Source organism: Musca autumnalis, unplaced genomic scaffold (assembly GCF_047663935.1).
Source record: "Musca autumnalis isolate F117 unplaced genomic scaffold, ASM4766393v1 scaffold_5, whole genome shotgun sequence".
Taxonomy (NCBI): domain Eukaryota; kingdom Metazoa; phylum Arthropoda; class Insecta; order Diptera; family Muscidae; genus Musca; species Musca autumnalis.
Window position 1 is genome coordinate 92055422 of NW_027412088.1, and position 14648 is coordinate 92070069.

Sequence of the window (14648 nt, forward strand, 5' to 3'; positions counted from 1 at the left end):
TTTGCCATCCACAAATGCGCCACCTATACCTAAATGACTGAATCAATTAAAAATTAGTTTTGTTATTCTTAAATCTTTCTTCGTTATGGTAATTCCTATCAATTATTTTATATTTGCACATAAAATATGGAATTAATAACGATTTTATTCATTTTTCAGGGGTGTTGCATACTGTATCTCCAAACTACTCCATAAATTGCCCAAAGGATTCAAATCCGTGGATCGGGGAGGTGTTTGAATCCCTTTTAGACAGTTATATGGCATTCATTTTCGAAAAATGTGTGATTTATGTTTGGGGTCATATCTTAATAAAATTGGAATGTTGTCCCAAATCCCATTTTTTCAACGCTACATTTCAAATTATCCTTCAGACTGTTTAAATAATACATTTTGTCCTTATTTCCTTCGATAAAAACAAAATTCTCTACACCGGAAGCACCCATACAACCCTATACCATAACAGATTCTCCTCTGTGCTTTACGGTTGGAATTGTGTGTTTAGGGCCCAAGGCCGTATTTGCTGTACGCCATACCATAATTGGTTCTTCCGACCAAAATAGACTGTTATTTATGCCAATGAAAGGAAATTTAACCTTTTTGGTTTAATGGACCAAGTAAGGTATGGCGTAAATCGAATACGGCCTTTGACCCTAAACACACAATTCCAACCGTAAAGCACAGAGGAGACTCTGCGTGTAGGGAATCTTGTTTTTATCGAAGGAAATAAGGATAAGATACATTGTATATTATTTAAACATTCTGAAGGATAATTTGAAATGTAGCGCTGAAAAAACGGGATTTGGGACAACCTTCCAATTTTATCAAGATATGACCCCAAGCACAAATCACCACATTTTTCGAGAATGGATGCCATATACAGTGAATCACAGTCAAAAGTATCCACTTCACTTTCTTTCATTAAAACTGCGATTTCTAGGAGTTAATTAATGATTGCGATTTCATTCTTTTTTATATTGTTACATTAGTGTCTTAACTTAAATATTATAAAATAAAGTTAACAAAATTCAGGTAAGTTTAGATAAAAAAAAATAAAAATTGTTAAACAACATCGATTTCTACCTCACAGTGAAAAGTATTCACTCTAAAAGTTTTATAAAACCAAAAGAATTTCTTAAGAGTTTAGCACTTGGTATGACATCCTTTGTTATCCTTTACAGCTTTTAGCCTTTTTGGCAAAGATTAAACTAAGCTTTCGGGGCAAGATATCGGAATTTGTCCCCATTCTTCTTGCAAGGCATATTTCAGGGTTCCTATACTTTAGATGTTACGATTTTTTATATTTGTCTCCAAAATACTCCATAAATTATCTATAGAATTCAAATCCGGGGATCGGGGAGGTGTTTGAATCACTTTTGGACAGTTACATAGAATCCATTTTGGAAAAATATGTCATTTGTGCTCGGGCTCATATATTGATAAAGTTGGAATGTTGTCTCAAATCCCATTTTTTCAACGCCTAAATTTCAAATTATCCTTTCAGAATGTTTAAATAATATATCTTATCCTTAATTCCCTCGATAAAAACACAATTTCCTACACCGGAAGCACTCATACAACGCCATACCACAACAGAGTCTCCTCTGTGCTTTACTGTTGAAATTGTGTGTTTAGGGTCCAAGGCGGTATTTGCCCTATGACATACCTTAATTGGTCCATATGACCAAAACAGGTTAAAGTTGTCTTCATTGCTTTCATTGGCAGCCTGTTTTAGTCATATGGACCAATTAAGGTACATACAGTATGCAAAGTTCATATTCGTACACCCATAAAAAATTAATAAAATCGTTATTAATTCCATATTTTATGTGCAAATATGAAATAATTGATAGGAATTACCATAAGGAAGAAAGATTTTATAATAACAAAACAAATTTTTAATTTATTCCGTCATTTAGGTATAGATGGCGCCTGTTCGTACACCTATAAACACTATATATGTATTTGGAGTTTTTAAGGATTTTCAAAGCAAAATACGGCACATTTTTGTTCTTTTCTTCTTTTGGAATGCCTCTGCTATAGAAATATGGACAAATAACGGTAATTTTATTAAAAATTTTGCGTGAATAAAAAGTCGGACGAATATTTGAAATAATTATGAAAAATGTGCTAGATATGATTAACTATTGCAATTTATTCCCAAATTTTGGACGAAAATAGCTAAAAGCAGTCCTTCTGTAACAATAGGTGTGTACGATAACCTCGCAAGTGAAAAGTACTTGCAAATACTCAGCAAGTTCTCAGTAACCTCTCTCCACAATTTTTACTCTCTCGAAGCAAAAAATTTGCAGATTGTTATCGAACAGCAATTTGTAAAAACTTGCAAGAAGTCAGCTGATTTAATAAACAAGAAGAAGAAGAAGAAGTTGGCGGAAAAGATTAAATTTAACAATTGAAGATGTCTAGCATTGTTTTTTATTCAACAACAAATGTTTCAAATGTCAACAAATGTGAAACATCCAAATATATCCTCATCAAATCCAACAAAAATAATAAATAATAGTTTTAGACCCAAGTATGTTTGGACGAAATCCGTTTCTGACAATTTGGAGTTTATTTAACGCACGATAACTCTCGAAAGGATCAACCCATTCGGTCCAAAATTTTCGTAATATTTTGCCCAAACTTAGTTTAAGTTCGGTGATGGGTTACATCGGTCCACTCCTTCAGATACCTCCCCCAAAAAAGTTCGGAAATGTTCGGAAAATCAGGCGCAAGTCCATACTTTCTGAGAAAATAGCCTTAAAGGTGCAAAAAACCACTGTGACATCGTGTGTAATGGTTGGAGCGCAAGTTAACTCTCGAACGGATCTGCAGATTCGGTCCAAAATTTGACCTTAGTAATATTTTGACCTAAGTATAAGTTCGAAGATAAGTCATATCAGTCAACTGCTTTAGGTACCTTCCCCACAAAAGTTCAGAAATGTTTGAAAAAATTGTGCGCACGATAACTCTTAAGGGAGTGACCGATTTGGTCCATACTTTACACATCCTAATATATCTACCAGATATAGATCAGGTTCGAATATGAACCATATTTATCCACACCTTCGGGTACCTCCCAAAAAAATTTCGGATAAGTTCACTTTAAGACCTGCAATCAAATCATTTTGATTTTTGTTGAATCAACTTGCATTCGGGGCAAGTCCATACTTCTTGAGAAAACAACCCGAAAGTTGTAAAAAACCCCTTTGGCACCATATGTTGTAGTGGGTGGAGAGCTCGAACCGAATACACTTTGGATATTATAATATTTCTTTGAATATTATACATAGCAACCGATTTGGTCCAAACTTTGTATCTCTAAATATTGTCGAAACTTATACCCCGTTTATATATAACCGGATTTAACAAACCGACTGGGTTTTAAATGTCAATTCCATTGCTTATATTTCAAACAAATCCTCATAAAGAAGGTTAACCCTGCAAAAAGCTCTAATATAAACAGCATTTTAGTTTATGTTCAACTTTGGGCCCTATCTGTCCAATCCATGGTACCACCCACACAAATGTTCAACATTTTTGTGTGGTTAAGGGTATGTTCGAGGATCCTTTGGACATTTTTACCGAAGGTTTCCCTAGTGGCCCTGTTTACAGCAATATTATGTTTTTCGTAGGCTAGTGTGATAAAAAAGTTCTATCTATCGATATCCCCGCAAATTTTTGAGCTTTAATCCTATCCATACTTTTGTCGGTTCATACGCCCAATATTTTGAAAACCCCCCTAAATACATTAGTTTTTTTTGGGAAAAAAAAGTGTTTCAATTTCTCAACTCCTTCGGATACCTCCCACACAAAATTTCGGAGAAGTTCAGTTTATGACCTGCTCTCGAATCACTTTGATATTTTTGATGCAACTTGCATTCGCTGCCTCAATTACGATGGTAAATTTTTTTCAGGGGCAAGTCCATAATTCTTGTTAAAACAGCCCGATAGTTGTAAAAACCTCTATGGCACCATACATAGTGGCTGAAGAGCACGATAACTCTCGAACTGATCAACCGATTTGGTCTAAAATTTGGCCTTCGTCATATTTTGTCAAAATTTAGTTTTTAGTTTGAAGATGGGCAATACCGGTCCACAATTTCCGGTACTTCCCACCAATATTTAAAAAATGTCACTAAAATGGTACGCACAATATCTCTTGAACGTGGCAACCAATTTGGTCCACACTTTTGATCTCCTAATATTTTGTCCAAATTTCGGTTAACTTCAAAAATGGCCCATATCGGTACTTTAGGGTACCTCCGCCACAAAAGTTCAACATTTGGGATCCTTGGGAAATGTATAGTGTGCGCGATATCTATCGGACAGATATGACTCCAAAATAATATCAACTTCATAATGAACTATCTCTGTCCAATCCTTCAAATACCTCCTCCGCAACACTTTTGTTAAGGCCTCGGTACATAAGGCTGAAATCATTTCTGCCTCTTATATGACGAGGCCCTTAAGGCCTGCGTACATAAGCTGCTCTGCCTGATTGCCTTGCTTTCCTGCTTCATTTTTGACATAATAAAAATAAAAGAATATAGAAGGCCGAGGAAATTTCGAATTTTTTTATTCTTTTATCAGAAGTAAACAAGGTATGCAGGCAAGGCAGCTTATGTACGCAGGCCTGATACAACTATAATTCCCTTTCCAATGCACAAATATAAGACATACTGGAACGCAGGGCGATGTTTGGCATACATATTTATTGATATCGTTGGGAATACCTGGCCGTCTACATCGTATTTCTCCAACTCCATGGATGCACCGCTTTTTGCTGGGATTTGATACCTTTAAAATAAAAAAATAGTCATCACAAACTACAAAATAAGTAATTTTTTTTTCTTACATTATCGTTTTCCATAATTTACAATTTTTTCCCTTTTTTATATCTATTTATTTTAATAACCAAACGTTTGTTTTTGTTTTTGCCAAGAAGTCCGCCACAAAACATTCGAATTTAAATCAGCTGATCAAACTTGCAAATTCTTACAAGAAAAATTTTCCTTGCAAGAACTTGTAAACAAAAGTCTCCAAAACTCTCCAATATTCTCTCACAATTGTCTCCAAATTTGCTCTCTTTTACTTTGCAAGTTTGTTATCGAACAGCATTTTGTAAAAGTTTGTGCAAATTTGCACAAACTTTTGGGTTATCGTACAGACCTAATATTCGAGGTCTAATATGAAAATAAATGCTGTCAGCATTTGGAAATGCAAAGAAATGTAATCCGGGCTTAGGTAAAGTAAACACATTTTTGGTTTTTACTTGGTAAAAATCGCAAGTTTGTTTTATATTTGACATAAAATGTATTGAAGTTTTAGAATACGGATCCGAAAATCATTTTATGTCGAAAACTGTGAGAAATTATGAAGAAAAATTAAACTGTAGAAGTTGTCATACTTTCTGCGTACGACTGAAATTATACGCTTACTATGAACGAGGGTTATGGCTACCAAAATTGCGAAGATAATGGTTTTTACTTCTTCAAAATTATATTTCTGTACCGGAGGATCCAAAATGAGTACAAAAATGTCAAAAGAATGAAGTAAATTGTCCAGGAAAGAACGTGGGGTAACCTTTTGAAAAAATGCATTATTTTAGGGGAAATTTTCTTCCTTAAAAATTTATTATTCATCGTAATTTCCGATATCTCTTGACATAAAATGATTTTCGAAACCCTATTCTAAAACTTCAATACATTTAATGTCAAATATAAAACGAAATTTGCGATTTTCACCAAGTAAAAACCAAAAGTGTGTTTACTTTGCCTAAGCCCGGATTACGTTTCTTTGCATTTCCAAACGCTGACAACATTTATTTTCATATTAGACCTCGAATATTGTTACAGAAGGACTGCTATTAGCTATTTTCGTCCAAAATTCTAGAATAAATTGCAATAGTTACATATATGTACATATCTAGCACATTTTTCTTAAGTATTTCAAATATTCGTCCGACTTTTTATTCATGCAAAATTTTTAATAAAATTACCGTTATTTTTACATATTTCTATAGCAGAGGCATTCCAAAAGAAGAAAAGAACAAAAAAATTGCGGAATTTTGCTTTGAAAATCCTTAAAAACTCCAAATATATAGTGCTTATAGGTGTACGAATACGAACTTTGCCACCCACACAGGCGCCATCTATACCTAAATGACGGAATAAATTAAAAATTTGTTTTGTTATTCTTAAATCTTTCTTCGTTATGGTAATTCCTATCAATTATTTCATATTGGCACATAAAATATGGAATTAATAACGATTTTATTCATTTTTTAGGTGTGTACGAATATAAACTTTGCATACTGTATGTCATAGGGCGAATAAAATCCACGTTCATTAGGGCATTTTATATTTTAAAAAAATTTAAATAACACGGATTTCTTAAAGAATTTTTTTTTTTAAAACGTGGATTTTTTCTGATTTTAGAAAATTTCATAGCGTGTGTGTGAAAAAACAAAATCCCTGGCATCAATTGTCAGGCGCATAGTCTGATACAGAAGACGAAGGAGGCATATTGGCGAAACTTTGTTCCTTTACAGCCTTAAGTTTTGCTGATACGGTTCGAGCAGGAAGACCGTAAAATAACTCTGGCAGAGTCGCCGTTAATTTATTTTTCATGCACAAATCAACTGCTATTTGCATGAGTTCATCAGGATAATCCTTCCTCCTTTTTTTTGCCCATTTCCAGCTGTATTTCGCTTCCTCTGCCTCCTGACTATCGCTTCCCGCAGCAATGCAATATGTTCCTGATCCTGAAGCTCTGGTTGGTGGTGGTGAACGTCTGGTTGTGGCTGGTGAACCTATGGTTGTGGCTGGCGAAGCTCTGGTTGTGACTGGCGAAGCTGGTGGCTGGTGATGCTCTGGTTGTGGTGGTGATGCTCTGGTTGTGGCTGGTGAACCTGTGGTAGTGGCGGGCGAAGCTCTGGTTGTGACTGGCGAAGCTGGTGGCTGGTGAACCTATGGTTGTGGCTGGCGAAGCTCTGGTTGTGACTGGCGAAGCTGCTGACTGGTGAAGCTCTAGTGGTGGTTCGTGAAGCTCTGTTTGTGGTGAATGCATTGTCACGTGTCATGAAAACTAGCAGAACTTTTATTAAAAAATTTACATATGTATATCTCAGACACCCATACAGATTCGCCAAAAAAAATAAAATGTATAAATTTTGCTGTTAATTCTATTAATTGTACGTTAATACTCATATTTCCTTGGGGCGTACGTATACTACACCCCATAAATATGCAAGGGACCAGCTATATGCTAAGTCTGACTTTAAATAAGGGCATTTAACCCACAAATATGTTCCTATTTTGCCTAAAAGATATGATGGACAACCCTGAGGCATTCGCTAAAGCAAGAAAATGTAAAATTTGTATTGCTTATTCCATCAATTTTACGGTAATATCCATAGTTCATTGGGGTGTATGTACACTTTTTCCCTATTATTTTTTTAATTTTTATAGAATTTACCGTTATTCGTATTATGGAATATATTTTTGTTATTTTTAATATTGTTTATTAGGGATACGAAATAGAACTATGAACTTGGATTTTCATGAAAATGCTTCCTTACCCTTAAAACCCGAGATTTTTAGGGTGTATGTTGACTTTTTTGGTTGACTGTATCTGTTGGAATATAAAAGATTCTATATCATCTATCATTTCAGAAGTTAAAGGAAGAACTGAAACCATTAATGGAGTGCTTACGAGGACAGCAACATCCATACGTAGGAGGTAAGTACATTTTACTGTGTTCTTATACCCCATTTATGTATAACCGGATTTAACAAACCCACTGGGTTTTAAATGTCAATTCCTTTGCGTATACGTCAAATAAATTTTCTTTAAGAAGGTTAACCCTGCAAAAGGCTATAATATAAACATGGCCTTACAGAAAATATAGAAACACCAGGCATTTTGTAAAAATTAACTTTCTTTTCGCACAAAAACAAAACTTTCTTTAAACAAAATACAATTTTCACAATACCCGCTTCATGGTACAATTAACAGGTACATAGATGCATCAGCCAACAACTACAACAAAAACGAGTTCAGTACTGTGAAATGTCAAAAATGTTTTCCAAAAATAAAGCGATTCACACAATTTTTTCAACAAAATTTTGTTAGGCAGTTATTAATAAACACATTATTACAAAAATTCACAATTTTTCTTTTAAATTTTTGTTTTTTAAACGATCGAAATGAAATTGCGGAATTAAAACCATTCCGATCGGAATCTGTGACATGCCTGTAAATCTTTCATTTATTTCCTATAAATTTTTCTGAACTATTTTGGAAATACCCTAGTATTCAAATGTTGCCATTGACATTTAATTCCCATAAAATCATGTTATTGTAAAATTGTTATTTGTTGTAATTCCTGCAAACACCTTACTTCCTAAGGCCGCGGCACATACGGCGCGTTGAGCGTTGCGTTACAACAACCACATGAAAACTCCAAGAACATACTTGGCATCACTTACACATTTTTCACGTGGTTGTTTTCAACGCGCAACGCGGCGCACAACGGACCCTATGTATTTGGCCCATTACACCATGGTATTATGGCCCCGGCACATACGATACGTTGTGCGTTGCGTCACGCGTTAAAAACAACAACCACATGAAAAAAATGTAAGTGATGCCAAGTTTGTTCTTGAAGTTTTCATGTGGTTGTTGTAACGCGACGCACAACGTACCGTATGTGCCGGAGCCATTAGTCAAGATTAGCACCTTATCACAGCAAAACAAAAAATGTGTACATATGTATTTTTTTGTTTATTGGAGGCACGGTTTTAGAGTTTCCCTTTGCTTTGCTTCGCGTCTTCACCTCTATGTGATTGATTTGCTTATCAATGGAAATATCTCATATGAAAATTGGTAAAAACAACAAATATATTAATGCATTTTGCATATGCATATATACGGGAATGTCACAGATTCCGATCGGAATGGTTTCACTTCCGTAATTTCATTTCGATCGTTTTTGTTTTAGCTTTATCAGATTTCGATCGATTTGGCGAATTTCGAAAATCGTATTATTTAGTATAAATATGGCAACATTAGAGGAATCAAAAGAAACAAAATAAAAACATATGATTGTTCTTGCTTCGGCAGAACATATACTAAAATTGGAACGATACAGAGAAGATTAGCATGGCCCCTGCGCAAGGATGACACGCAAAATCGTGAAGCGTTCCACATTTTTCAAAAATCATATAACGTGCATTGCATCATCATAAAATTCATCTTCATCCATATTAACAAAAGTTAGTGGAAAAATTCCAGAAATTCTAGCGGGATCCTAGTACCGTTAGTTTGGATCATCTTTATATTGGTATTAGTTGGTCTGTTCCTTTACTTTTGAAAGTGGTAAAACCGGCAAAAGTAGCAAAAGTTGTAAACTGCTCCCATATGAATTGTATGGTGTCTGAAGTAAAGGAACGCTTTTCGAGTAAAAAGTGGTAAAAACTTGAAGATTCTTGCACGTAAAGGAACAGAGCTAAAGTTGTAACTGGTGTACGGGCAAAAAGAAGCCAAAGAAAGAGACGGCAATAGTTTACCCATGAACCGGTGAGATGGAGGGAGGGACAAAGCCACCACCTCCACCTTGGCCGTTGAGAGAAAGAGCGGCGAGAGGAAATAAGGAATCTAGAGAGACGGCAAGAAGAGATAGAAGCCGTAGTGGAGTTAAACAAGATGACAAGAAGCAGAGGCTAAATGATATGGCAGAAAAACAAAACAAAAAGCAAGAGGAAACCAATGCTAACGAAGCTGCAACTGAGGAGGTTAATCAAAATACAGCCAACATGGATATTGCTGACTCGCAAGAAACCACCACCCTAAGGGAAGACGCCACCTATAATAATAGCCCAGGACAAAACGTAAGCAATGAAGGGGCTTCCTCAGGTAAGAAGAATGTTTCTGAATTTAAAGACTGTGCCTACGAAGAAGATCATAAAGGACCATTTATAGTGTATGTGGATAAAATCCAAACAGAAGGTGCTGACCGCACAAGTATTAACGTGGTTAACTTATCAAGATTAGTCGATAGACTTAAATGCCAGGGTGTCTTGGATATTAGGAAGGTGGGCTTTGGCCGAGCTAAGGTCTTATTTAGGAGTGGTAATTTAGCTAATATTTTTGCTAGTAATACAGAGTTGGAAAAGGAGGGGTATCAACCCAAGATTTTCTCTCATCTAGTCTCGAAGATAGGAGTGATTTTTGGAGTTCCCACGGATATATCCGAAGAGGAACTGATGAATGTAATTCAATCAGACGTGAAGTTTTTTAAAATCATACGGGTAATGCGAAAAGAGGGGGATAGAGCAATCCCAGCACAAAGGATAAAAATCTTCTTTAAAGGTTCTGAAATACCCAAAGAAGTTAAATTTTACAACTATACCAAAAAAGATGTCAAACATTTTGTTTCCTTCGGACAGTGCTATAAGTGTTTCCGATTCAATCACTATGCAGATCACTGCAAACAAAGGACGCAACTATGTGATTTATGTTTTAAGCCTCATGATAGAAGTGAGCAATGTGTTATGCCAGCAGAGTGTCCAAATTGTAGAGGTAGCCATAAGCCCTGGGACAAGAGATGTCCAGCGAGAGAGGTTGAATACCAGATAAAACGTATGATGACAATAGAAAATCTAACAAGAACAGAAGTACGTGACAGATATGGTCAGTATTTTTCAAATCGGTGTTCAATTCTTGAAGAGCAAATGGACAAGGAATTTCCTGTTCTTCCTGCAAGAGGTTCCAAAAGGTCGGAGATTGTTAAGCCCTCGAATGATAGAAATGTGGTGAATAACACGGAAGAATCCATGAGATGGATGTTTGTCAGGAATCCGTACTCGAAAGTCGTAAGGAAAAACATCAATAGAGAGAGGGAGCAAGAGAAGGCCAGGAGGAACATGGAAGAGTACAGGCAAGTTCTAAATGAGGGGGAAACTTATGTGGCTCCTCGTGGTTGCGCTTTAAGAAGCGCTAATGTCAAAATCAATCATGTTGAAGATCTACTTAGTTCATTGAATAATAGTGTCAAGGAACTATTGGCGGAAGAAGAGAAGGGTAGTTTGAACGAGGAGGAAAACATGTTGCTCAGTCAGTTAAAAACCAAGTTAGCGCAGGAGGTTTTAAATATCGAAGTTTCACTAGTAAAATCAAGTCATAAGGAGGCAGAAGGAAGTAGAAGCATAATACAGGAGATAATATAGTGTTCGCTTATTTTTCTTTGTTTTTTTTTATAAAATTTTTTAAATATGTTAAGAATTTTGCAATATAATGTTCAGAGCATTAACAAAAAGCATAACAAGGATTTGCTTGAACTTCATCTGGAGAATGGCAGTTTTGATGTGGCATTGCTGACCGAAACATGGGTCAGGAATGCGACATCAACAAACATCTGTAACTATAACTTCTACGGTAAGGGTAGAAGTGATGGTTATGGTGGTGTAGGGGTCTACGTGAAACGTGGCCTCAAGCTTTCTTTACTTAAGTTTGATAATGAGGATGATATTATAGGAATTACTACGCAAAACTTGAAATCGAACATCAATCTAGTAGTTGTTTATATACCGCCTAATACGAATAGTCAAAAGTTCAAGAATATAACTGAGACATTGTTTAAGAAGATTTCTAGCCTTAGCTTACCAACCTTGCTCGTGGGGGATTTTAATGCGAAAATTGTGGACTGGGGGAATTCTCATTCTGATGCACAAGGAGAAATGTTGAAAAGGCTAGTGGACAAGAATCACTTTATCTGTTGCAACTCAGGGGAGCCCACATTTATTCTAAACGAGAACACTAGTTCGGCAATAGACTTGACTTTTATCAACAGTGCGCAATTTAGGGTGAATTGAAAGTTGGTGACGTGAAAATCACCAATAGCAACCATATGCCGATTACGATTGAAATCGAAGGGGATTGTGTACCTTTACAAAACACTAAGGTTTTGTTAAAGAAAAAGATGTTTAAGCAGATTGAAAGTCTTAAAATAGGGGAAAGCTTAGATGAAGTTCGTGATGCATTCCAAACTGCTCGAAAGGAAAATACAGTGGTATTGAATAGCAACAATAAATACGTTCCTAAGGCCTGGTGGAATGAGAATATACAGCGACTTTATAACAAAAGAACAGTTCAAAGGCGATTGTACGAGTCAACCAGAAAATGGGAGGATATACTCAAACTGGCGGCATTGGAAAAAAAGCTTTACAGGCAGATTGCCAGGCTAAAAAATAAGAACTTCAGAGATTTTCAAAACCAATTGTCGGAGGAAGTACCGAATAAGGAGATGTGGAAGAGGATGAGAAATCTGAAAAAGTATCAGAAAGTCAAGTCGGTTAATAATACATGGAACGAGGAACAAAATGAGGAATTTTTGAATCATGTAGTTAATTCGACTTTAGCAGGAACAGAACCAACGTCTATATGCTTTGGGAATATCACTGACGTCAAGCCAGTATTAGAGGTGACGGAGATGGAGAAAGTTTTGGCGGCAAGAAATCCGGAATCGGCTCCTGGACCTGATTCAATATCGTATGCAATGATAGGCAAACTAGATCCTCAAGCAAGAAACAAGTATTTTAACCTTTTGCAGCAGGTATGGATGGATGGAAGGTTTCCAGAGGATTGGCGGAAAATTAGGATAGCACCGGTACCGAAGAAAGGAAAGGATTTAGCGGATGTGAAAAACTACAGGCCAGTTGCATTAATGTGCACGGGACAAAAGATTCTGGAGGGGGTTCTTAAAGTTTTAATGCAAAAGTTCATCGAGGAAAAACAGATCATTCCAAAAAGGTCATATGCATTTTGTCCAGGCAAGTCAACCTCAAACTGTATAAACGATCTTGTAAACGCAATTGAATTGAATCGAAATGCGGGTAATATTGTTCTCGGGGCTTGTATTGATATTGAAAAAGCTTTCGACAATACTGACATAGGGAAACTTGCACTGACACTTTTTGGATTTGGCTTTAACACCCATATTATAAAATGGCTTTATCATGGAATGGAGAACAGAACATTAATGCTGGGAGGTAAGAGTATTGGTATTCGGAATGGTATCCCTCAGGGTAGTGGTTTGAGTCCGGTGTTATTTAATATTTATACAGCTAGTTTGCATCAGATGAGTACGGAAAATTGTAACCTGTTTCAGTTCGCCGATGACTTCTTCATCTTATGTTGTGGTAGGAGCTTTGAAGACGCCAAAGATTTACTGCGGGACAAGATTATTGAGTTTAAGGTTAAATGTGGGGATCTGAAGTTACATTTCAACATGAATAAAGTACATGTAATACACTTTAGTAGAAGACCAAGAAGTCTAGCTTTAGCAATAGACGGCGGCATTTTAAGACAGACTAATAAAATCAAGTATCTGGGAGTGCATATTACCTCAAGTGGGTCCGCGAAAGTTCATGTAGATGAAACATCAGCTGCCGTGAAAAGTGGTTCAGAGCAATTCATTTTTATAAAACATTTGTAAGATCCAAGTTGGAGTACGGGGCAGCCTGTCTCTCCAATTTAACAAAGGAGTCAGAGCGTAAACTTAAAACATGTGTAAATGATAACTTGCGGAAGGCGCTAGGTCTTATCAGATCTACCCCCATACCTATGATTTATAATTTATCGGCTGAGTTGCCACCTAGGCACAGGTTTGAATTGGCGACTGCTAAAGAGCTTGTTAAAAGCGTTGCTTATAACTAGACATCGGATTTTTGCATGTTTTTTATTTCTCATCTGATTGTACTCAAATTTTGGATCTAGTCGTTTTAGGGGTCAATTTTTCGATATTTGGGGTCATATCAAAAACATGCAAAAAATATGCAAAAAATATGCAAAAAATATGCAAAAAATATGCCAAAAAATATGCAAAATATGCAAAAAATATGCAAAATATGCAAAAAATATGCAAAATATGCAAAAATATGCAAAATATGCAAAAAATATGCAAAATATGCAAAAAATATGCAGAATATGCAAAAAAATATGCAAAATATGCAAACAGTTTTTGGCCGAAAATCGTCACAAAAGTCGTAAAATTGTCAATTAATGTTAGAAAAATCGTCAAAAATCTTCAAAGTGTTCTAAATTAAGATAGTTGGCCGTTTAACGTCGATTTTTTAGCAGATTATTGTGTTATCGAGACCTCTTACGACAGTGTGGTGTAGGGTATAAAAGTATGGTATTGCAATACAATTTTTTTATTCTTAAACTATGCAAAAATATAAAATTTAATAAAATATCAAACGTTCTATGTAAAATTCATTGTTTTCTTTGTTATAATTTGTAGCGTTGGGCTGGTTATTGTTCAAAGGGAACAAATCGATGTCGGATTTTTTAGGGCGGCAACCGCATAAAGTTTTTAGTTTTGGTCAGATTTTAAGACTTCCAAAGTTTGAGTACAATTGGAATATGTTAACATGTGCAACTGGGGCCTCGGCATTATGGAAATCTCGATTTTTTGGCTCTTTAGCGATTTCGGCGACCCATTTCTCTGGAATGGTTAAAGCTTTTTGTCCATATTAAGCATTAAATTAAAGGCCACTCTGTTCTTAACATTTATTGCTGAACAACAAAATATAAGTATACATATATAATAAATCTAATACTAAATAGGTGTTACAGAATTCGAG

At 35.8% G+C, this 14648-nt stretch overlaps 1 non-coding gene across 1 annotated transcript; it reads left to right on the forward strand.

Annotated features, from left to right (window-relative positions):
• Positions 1 to 9110: 9110 nt before the first annotated feature.
• Positions 9111 to 9217, forward strand: LOC141387843 (U6 spliceosomal RNA). Its single transcript, XR_012408663.1, has one exon. It is a non-coding gene; the product is annotated as a U6 spliceosomal RNA (small nuclear RNA).
• Positions 9218 to 14648: the final 5431 nt, after the last annotated feature.